Raw genomic sequence first — 8,716 nt, 5'->3', positions numbered from 1 at the left:
TTCCAGACCAAAAGGCAGAGTTCTTAAAGATATCAAGAGCCTCGTGTGTCCGCTAGGTGAGCTGGGGCATCATTATCCTAGACCTACACAGCAGGAACATCATCCATGTCAAGCTCCACGACTGGTCACCTCCAGGATAGTGCTGAACCCAGGACACTGTGGTCTGCACCACCAATGCCATCTGCGTTGCCTCCATCCCTGGGCCCTCGACCTCACCATAACTGCCCCAGCCCTGTGGCCACAGAGAATACCCTTGCCCTCTCTTTCCTCATGTCATCAGCTCCTGAGTCTAAACTGGGACAGGTACTTCTAGTTGGATGAACCTTGGTCACATACCTCAGGAAGGCTGGGATGGTGAGTTTCTGGCCGTACCAACTTCAATAGTGGGAGGTGGGCTTGGCCTTCGACCAGGAGTCATTGTGAGGGGAGTTCCCCAAATGTAGAGGTGAAAAGATCTGCTTCTGGGACCCACACTCTGTCTTCACAGCCTCACCACCCTGCGCCGTCGTAGCCCAAGTGCTTATTGACCTCCACCGCGGACCTGCAGGCAGTGAGGGCAGCCACTGGGCCTGCCATGTCCTCACCATATCCTCCCAGCCTGACACCATGCCTGGCTCCTGGGAGGCCACCAAAAATGAATGAAGGAGAGGATGCAGCTGTGGAAATGATCTTGCCTCTTAGGGAGAAAGTGATGAAATCCTGGAGTTCTGGAAGCCAGCGTTCTAGCCCTGACTCTGCACCTAACTGGCTGTGTGTCTTGAGGCAAGTCACTCTCCCTCTCTAAGCCTCCCTTCCCTCCTCTGCAATGAGGGAGGCGGACAAGCGATCCTTTAGCTTGCCCATTCCTCCGCCTCAGCAATATCAATGCCCCATGGAGAGTCTAGTCTAGTGGTTCTGCTGCCTGGAAGGTCGGCTCGTGGCTGGCCTCAACTCCCTGTGCAGACCCTGTCCTCTGCCGTGGAGAGAAGAGGCAGGTGCCAGACACGGACTGGCTCTGTGACCTTCAGAAGGGTCCCAAGGGACCCGAGTCCTCTCTCCAACCATCGGTTTCCTTGCCTGTAGATTGGGGTTTGGTTACCCATCTCTGAGGTCGTTCCTTGCTCTGGGATTCTCTCGGTCATTACTGAGCCACCTGAGGAGGCCTCAGTCACAGATGTCCTGGCTCAAGGATGTCACCTGGAGAGAAAGCCTGGGAGGGAGGTCATGGCGCTGTTTGCTCAGGACCTGGGGTCTGTCTGCTCTGTGGGAGCACAGGGGAACTAGGGTGGCTGACACACGCTGTCTCTCCAGAAGGAGGGAACCTCTGAGAGAGGAAGGAATCCCAGAACATAAATCAAATGAGGTATAAAATTGTTCTGAGCCACGCTTCGTAAAACTGCTGCAACATGTCATTAATGGCTGCCCAGAGCTGGGGACACACGGGCAGGCACCTGGCAGGCGAGCAGGTGGCAATCAGCTCAGGAGTGATTGTGGGAAGGCCCACAGCTCACTGAGGGGTGCTGTTGACCCATCCTGGCCCTCATGACCCCTTCCAGGTGTGGAGGACCTGTGAAGGGGGTGGAGGGGCAGGTGCCTAAGGCCTGCTTGGTGTCACAGCACACCACCTTATGCAGAGCTCTGAGTCTCCCTGCAGACGTCTTGGAGTTGGAAGGGCACTGAGGTCTCCCTGCCTACAGTCAAAGCTACGAACAGGGTGAGGCCCCAAGAAGGGCAGTTGCAAACCATTGGCTGCCCCAGAAATGTCCATGGCTGAAGAGCCCTGCTCTCCACCTCAGCACCGTGAGGAGCCTCGTCCAGGTGATTCGGAACTATTCGGTGCATCCCAGACCTGGATTTCTAAGATGTAGAGCTCCTTTTCTTCGTTCTTTTGCCAAGTGAGGACCTTAAAAACAAAACAAAACCAAACCCCCTGCAATCTATAATCAGCATTATGCAGTTCTCTTAACAGCAAAAAATTATGATGAGTATCATTAATTCCCTAAAATTCATGATATCATCACAACTTCCCTCATTTCATGGTGAATTGGCAAACTCCATTTCCACCCACAGAGGTTAGTGGTTTGACCAGTGGCCTTGGTAGACCAATGAGTATCAGGTCATTGCTGTGCAAAAAACATTCACTGCTGAGGGTCCCCCTGTAGGGGCTTCTAGAAAGAGGGGTGCATTAAGACTGCAGCTCTCCTCACCTTCCACTCTGCCTTTCAGCTTTCCCTGCAACTCTAACAAAACTCACTTGGAGAGCCTCCATCTAAACTGTCTAACCGCTGGCAAACTGTATTTCCAGATTTGTAGGATTCTGAGCCAGGTGTTAAAGAGCCCGTTTTAGGGGAGGGGTGTTCAGGCCCTGGGGCTGCCTTCTCTGTGTGGTAAGGATAGCTGTGTCAGCAAGAGGCAGCCTTTTTATTATATAGCTTTTGCAGATTGGGTTCCCCCAAAGCAGACACTGAGGTGACGTTTGGGGTGCAAGATGTATATGAGGGATGAACACACAGGAGTTCAATATACATGAGGAAGAGGGGGGAAGGAGGATGGGCAGAGGGACAAGCTGAACCTCAAGGCAGGCCTGGCGAAGCCTCAGCGAGTGCCCATCAGAATGTCCCATGGTGGACCCAAATGGCTGTCTTTATCCCTGGCCTTGCTCAGTCCCCAGCTGTGGGCTGCCCCGGGGAAGGCATGACCTCAGGCAAGGTGGGTCTCTGCAGCTCAGGCAGACCCTGAAAGAGCTGACAGCTGGGGCCATCTGTGCCCACCGACCGCACTGCTGGCAGCATCCCGGAGGGGGATGGGCAGTCATTCTCTGTGTCCAGCAGAACAGACTGTGTATTTGACACTCTTCAGCTTTCAAAGCCCATTCACATCTCTGGATTCTCATAACTACTTTGGCAGTCAGAGCAGAAGGACTTACCCCTGCTTTCAAGATGGGGAAACTGAGGCCACATAGCAAGCGAGACAGTGCCTGAGCAGGGACACTAACACAAGTCCTCAGAGTCCTCCTCTAGTGCCTCCATGACCAAGGACAAAGGCTCAATGATAGTTATAATTATTATCATAAATGCTAACAATACATATTATTGATTCCACCATTAGCTGAACATGCAATATCATCAACTGTGCATATGAGTTAATTTAAACTTCTCAACCATGCCATGAGCTGACTTCTAGTATGATCCCATTTTGTGGCCAAGTAAGCTAAGACTCAGAGAGGCAAAGACTCTTGTCCAAGGTCACACAGCTAGTAAAGCAGGGTCATAGACTCAGGTCTGTCTGGCTCCAGAGCCTGTAGGGCCGGTGTGCTTCAATGTCATGGTGATCTGAGCTCACAAGGTCCCCAAGGGACTCTGAAAAGTGTCAGGCTAGTGCTGCAGGTGCAGGCAGGGTGGATGAAAAAGCCCAAAAGACGGACATCACTTCCTCAGAGAGGCAGCCCTCTGGACTGGGGGTTGGAGCAGCTTCTCGTCTGGGTCATGTAGCCTGGCAAGTCCCTCCCACTCAGAGACTCTGGGAAAAATGAGGGTCCAACCTGTGTGCATTTCAAAGGATCTTCTCTAGAATTTCTAACTGTCTGGATTTCTAACTGGACTCACATCTGGAGCCACCCTGGCATTGTAGAGCAGCTACGACAGGAAGCCCCCTTGGGTGTCCTGGCCCCGCTCCACTCCTCGGGTCCCTGCCCTCAGTAGGTTGGCTTGGACTATCTGGATTCTATCTTGTCCAGGATAGCAAGTTGGTCTCTGCTCCGTGCCATTCCTCCCTCCTTTCTCACACCTGTTGTCTACAAAGAACCATCAGTCCTTGCTCTCCTAAGCGGAAGGTGGCAGCGAGCACAGCCTCCCCCAGCCTTTCCTCCAAGCCCTGGTGAGCCCTTTGGCCTGGGGAGGTGCAGCAGAGGCTCCCGGAGAGACAAAGCCGGGCAGGAGGAGGACTGGGCAAGGAGAAAGTGGGGAGTGGGATCTGTGAGGGGGAAGGGGATGGAGAACAGGGACTGTCGGGGCTCCACATTCCTCAGGGAACCTCCTCCAAGAAATTTCATGCTCCAGCAAGAACTCATAAAATCAAAGATGTGCTTCCATATGCAATAACTTACCCAGAACAAGTGATGAAAGCTTCCCTCCCATTAATCACTAGGTGAGAGGTGAATTGATTTACAGCATATGGCCAGTGCAGCACCCTACAGGGTTATGTATGGCTTGAATATGGACGTGACATCATATGCACTTCGGCTCGGCATTCAAGGCCCTCCCCAGGCAGAGCCAAGCTTGGCTGTAACTCCCTGACCTTCCAAAGCCACTTCCCTCTTCCTACTCACATCTCATCCCACTGCAACCCAGCTTTGAATAGATATATTACTGAAGCATGCTGGTGTAAAACCAGAGCCAGTGGCTGCTTCTAGCCAGTCACAGAAGCAGCTCAATCTGCTTCTAACCAGTCCAAGCCAGTTCCAATGTCGATCATCTCAGGATGTAAACTGGTTCTAACATGATATGACTGGATCACACCAATTTGGACCTTTTAAAACAAATTCTGACTGGTTCTAAGGGGTTCTGGCTAAATCCAACTGGATCAAACCAGTTCTGTTCAGATCAAAGCAATGCTGACTGGTTTTAATGAGTCCAGCCCGGTTCCGACTCAGCCCACTCCTTTCTTGGCCTCCTTTGATCTTGCTGACTGTCTATGAAGAAAAAGATGGGTTATGTGTTTGGTTTGGGGGAGCCCTCTAGAGAGGGTTCCCTTTTTTTATTGTTATTTATTTATTTTTGAGACAGAGTCTTGCTCTGTTGCCCAGGCTGGAGTGCAGTGGCATGATCTTGGCTTACTGCAACCTCGGCATCCCAGGTTCAATTGCTTCTCCTGCTTCAGCCTACCAAGTAGCTGGGATTACAGGCGTGTGCCACCATGCCCAGCTAATTTTTGTAATTTTAGTAGAGACAGGTTTCACCATATTGGTCAGGCTGGTCTCAAATTCCTGACCTCGTGATCCGCCCTCCTTGGCCTCCCAAAGTGCTGGGATTACAGGCGTGAGCCACGACGCCCATCCAGGAACCCTTTATTTTATTCTGAACTCACACTCACAGTTTACTAAGTACCATTGTACGCACTGGTTCATTTGAGCCCCACAGGTGTCTGAGGCAGGGTTTGTCTCCTTTATCCACTGTACCTGGGGGGCTGTGAGGTGGGCTCTGGAATCTCACTCTCCATGTGCCAGCTATGTGGCTTGGGTTTCCCTCCTCTGAGCCTCAGTTCCCTCCTCCATAAAATGGGAGTAATAATAGTGTCTATTTCATTGGTCATGGTAAAGATTGAGGGAGCTAACTGAGGCCAAAGCACTAACACTGTTGCAACCCACAGCAAGTACACAATATGTGTTAGGGCTTTTTTTTTTTTTTTTTTTGGTGAAACATATGCCCAGGAAGGTACTTATATTCAGAATTTACAATGAACTCTTACAACTCAGTAACAAGAAGATAAACCATCTAATCAAAAAGTGGGCGAAAGACATAAACTTTCTTATTGTCAGTGTTACTGTACAATCATTGTGATGATTATTGTCACCATGCCAGTGGGAAACTGTAGGGGCTGGTCCTGGCTTTTAGTCTCATTTGAACCCTAACCTTACCTAAACCATACCCTCCTGGCTTCTGACTGGGAACTGGGGGGTGTTCATAGAAAGTTAAACAGAGAATTGATTACCACTGTACTCTCCACTGTCACCTGCCAGGGGCTGTCCTGGGGTGGGTTTCCAAGACTACTCCTGGGAATTTGTCACTTCTGAATTGCTTTCTGACAACCATCAGAGGTTTCCTCTTGACTGAGAGCTTTCTATGGTTGAGTAAATTCCCCTGGGACAAAGAAAATCGAGCGAGCTTTCCGTTTACATCTGGAGGCCAGCAGAGCCAAAGACCCTCTATGGTGAATGGGCAGGGAGGGGGCTCTTCTTGGGCTGAGAAGAGGGAAGGAGGACTGTACCGGGAAGGAGGACTGTTGAAGTGGGGACTTCTTTAGGGGCTGGCAGAAGTTCTGGGGATCTGGGTCTCTGGGCTTCTTATCCTGCTCCAAAGAAGGGAGGGGACAGTGGTGGTGGCTGAGCTGTGGGGAGGGTAGTTTGGAAGACATCTTGCCCCAAGAGGGATGCCAGCTTCCTTCCTGAGGTGAGGACTGGGCTTTTCTCTCTGACTCTGTCTGTCAAAAGCAAATCACACACACACACACACACACACACACACACACACACACCACTCAACACTCAAAAACTAACAATCGACATCCATCACCATTTGTTGAGGGTCCGCTGTGCTCCAAGCGCTTTCTGCATTGCGTCGTCTATTGTCACAGCCCTATGGAAGAGGCGCTATGATCAGGTCCCTTTCCAGAGGAAGAGACCAACTCAGAGACAAGAGGGCTGGATGGAGCCCATGCCTGCCTGCCCTGCAGTTTTCGCCATTCTTTTCACCTTGCTCCTCCTGTCCCTGCTCTGTCCCCAACCCAGGACTAGGAAGTGCCACCTGTCTTAACTGCTTCTGCCACTGTTCCCTCCCTCGCTCACCTCCAACTGGCCATAGGCTCCTGGAGGCTGGTCATAGCCCCTACAGCCTGCCTGGCCCAGGGAGGCATGTGGTGGGTGCTCCCAGACATGGTCTGGTTGGCAGAGGACAGAATGACCAGGACACCCTAGTGCAGCCACTGAAGATGGTGGCGGGGTAGGGCAAGACAGGTCGAGCTGAGAAACTGTCTGAACTCTCGGGTGAGAAGGGAGCTGAGGGCCCACATCCACCGCCGCGTGTAGTTGCCTGGCCTCTACCACTCGCACACTGCCTCTGTCGGGGAGCTCACTACCTCCACTGTGAGCAGCTGGGCCACTGCCACTGCCTCCTGACACACGCTGCAGCCTCAGCCACAGGGACGCTGGCCTCCCCTCCAGGGAGAAGGGACCGGGAGGCAGGGAACAGGACTTATTAAGCGTCCTTTCCATTCCAGACACTGGACCCAGTGACGGTGGGATCTGCTCATTGATTCCCACCACAACCCCATGAGGTAAAGATAAGTGCTCTCACTGGCTCCACTTTTTAAAAGATTTTTGAAAATGTTTAATTGGGATAAAATACATGTAACTGAAAATTTATCTTCATAACCATTTCTTTTTTTTTTTTTTTTTTTTTTTTTTTGAGACAAAGTCTTGCTCTTTCGCCCAGCCTGGAGTGCAGTGGTGCGATTTTAGCCCACTGCAACCTCCACCTCTCCAGTTCAAGTGATTCTCCTGCCTCAGCCTCCTGAGTAGCTGGGATTACAGGCACCTGCCACCACGCCCGGCTAATTTTTGTATTTTTAGTAGAGACAGGGTTTCACCGTGTTAGCCAGGATGGTCTCGATCTCCTGACCTTGTGATCCACCCGCCTCGGCCTCCCAAAGTGTTGGGATTATAGGCGTGAGCCACTGCGCCCAGCCCTTCATAACCATTTCTAAGCGTACAGTTCAGTAGAAAGAGCATTCACATTGCTGTGCAACCATCACCACCCTCCATCTGCAGAACTTTCCATCGCAAACTGAAACTCAGGGCCCACTAAACACCAACTCCCCATCCTCTCCTCCGCCAGCCGCTAGTAACTATTCTACTTTCTGTCTCTATGAATTTACCACTCTGGGAACCTCATGTGGGTAGAATCCTACAGTGTTTGTCTTTTTGTGATTATTAGCTCCATTTTAAAGGAGGCTGGGCTCGGTGGCTCATGCCTGTAATCCCAGCACTTTGGGAGGCTGAAGTGGGTGGATCGTTTCAGCTCAGGATTTTGAGACCAGCCTGGGCAACATAGTGAGACCCCATATCTACAAAAAATACAAAATTTAGACAGGTGTGGTGGTGCACACATGTAGCCTCAGCTACTTGGGAGGCTGAGGTGGGAGGATTGCTTGAGCCCAGCAGGTCGAGGCTGCAATGAGCTGTGACTGTGCCACTGCACTCCAGCCTGGGTGACAGAGCCAAACCCTGTCTCAAAAAATAAAAGTAAAAAATAAAAGAAGGAAATGGAGGCTCAGAAAGACTAAGCCCCTTGCCCACAGTCACCAGCTGGTTAGTGACAGCTAGGATTTAACCCAGGCCTGCCACACTGCCCTTCTGAGTTAGCTGGCATCTGCATGGGTCTTCCCTACTCCAGGTGAAATAGCCTGAGGCCTACTGGTGTCACAGGTGTGAGAGCAGGTATGAGGGGAAGCCCAGACACCTGGCTTTGGCGCTAGAAATAAGTCAAGGAGGCTCCAGTTTTTATGATCACTCCCTTGAATTTGGCATGAAGGTATTCAGCCAGGAGGGGCAGCAGAGGATGCCAAAATCTTTTTCTCCTGCTCTCTGAAGCCCAGCTGGCTTTTTCAGGCCATTTCCCCTGGAAGGCAGGGCAAGGGTTAGACAACTTCCCAGAAAGGACGCCATGAGACATCCTCCAGAGCCTCTGCCTCACACCTGGTGCTCACTGTTCATTCTGCACGACAGACACTTCTGGGTGCCCAATGTGTCAGCATGTCTAGGCCCAGGGGAGTCAGAGAGGCTCAGAAATAGACCTTAGCCTCAGAGGCTTTATGGAACTAGGTGATGGCAGTGTCACTTGAACATAAGTGACCACAGGGAGGTGGGACTGGCTGAATACTCTACCAGAGGCTCAGTGAAAGGGCTAAGGAAGTCCACGCGCACAGGCCATTTCCAGGTGGGGTGGTCAGGGAAGCCTTCCTG

Source organism: Nomascus leucogenys, chromosome 6 (genome assembly GCF_006542625.1).
Source record: "Nomascus leucogenys isolate Asia chromosome 6, Asia_NLE_v1, whole genome shotgun sequence".
Lineage (NCBI taxonomy): Eukaryota > Metazoa > Chordata > Mammalia > Primates > Hylobatidae > Nomascus > Nomascus leucogenys.
Note: the sequence above shows the minus strand (reverse complement) of the source record.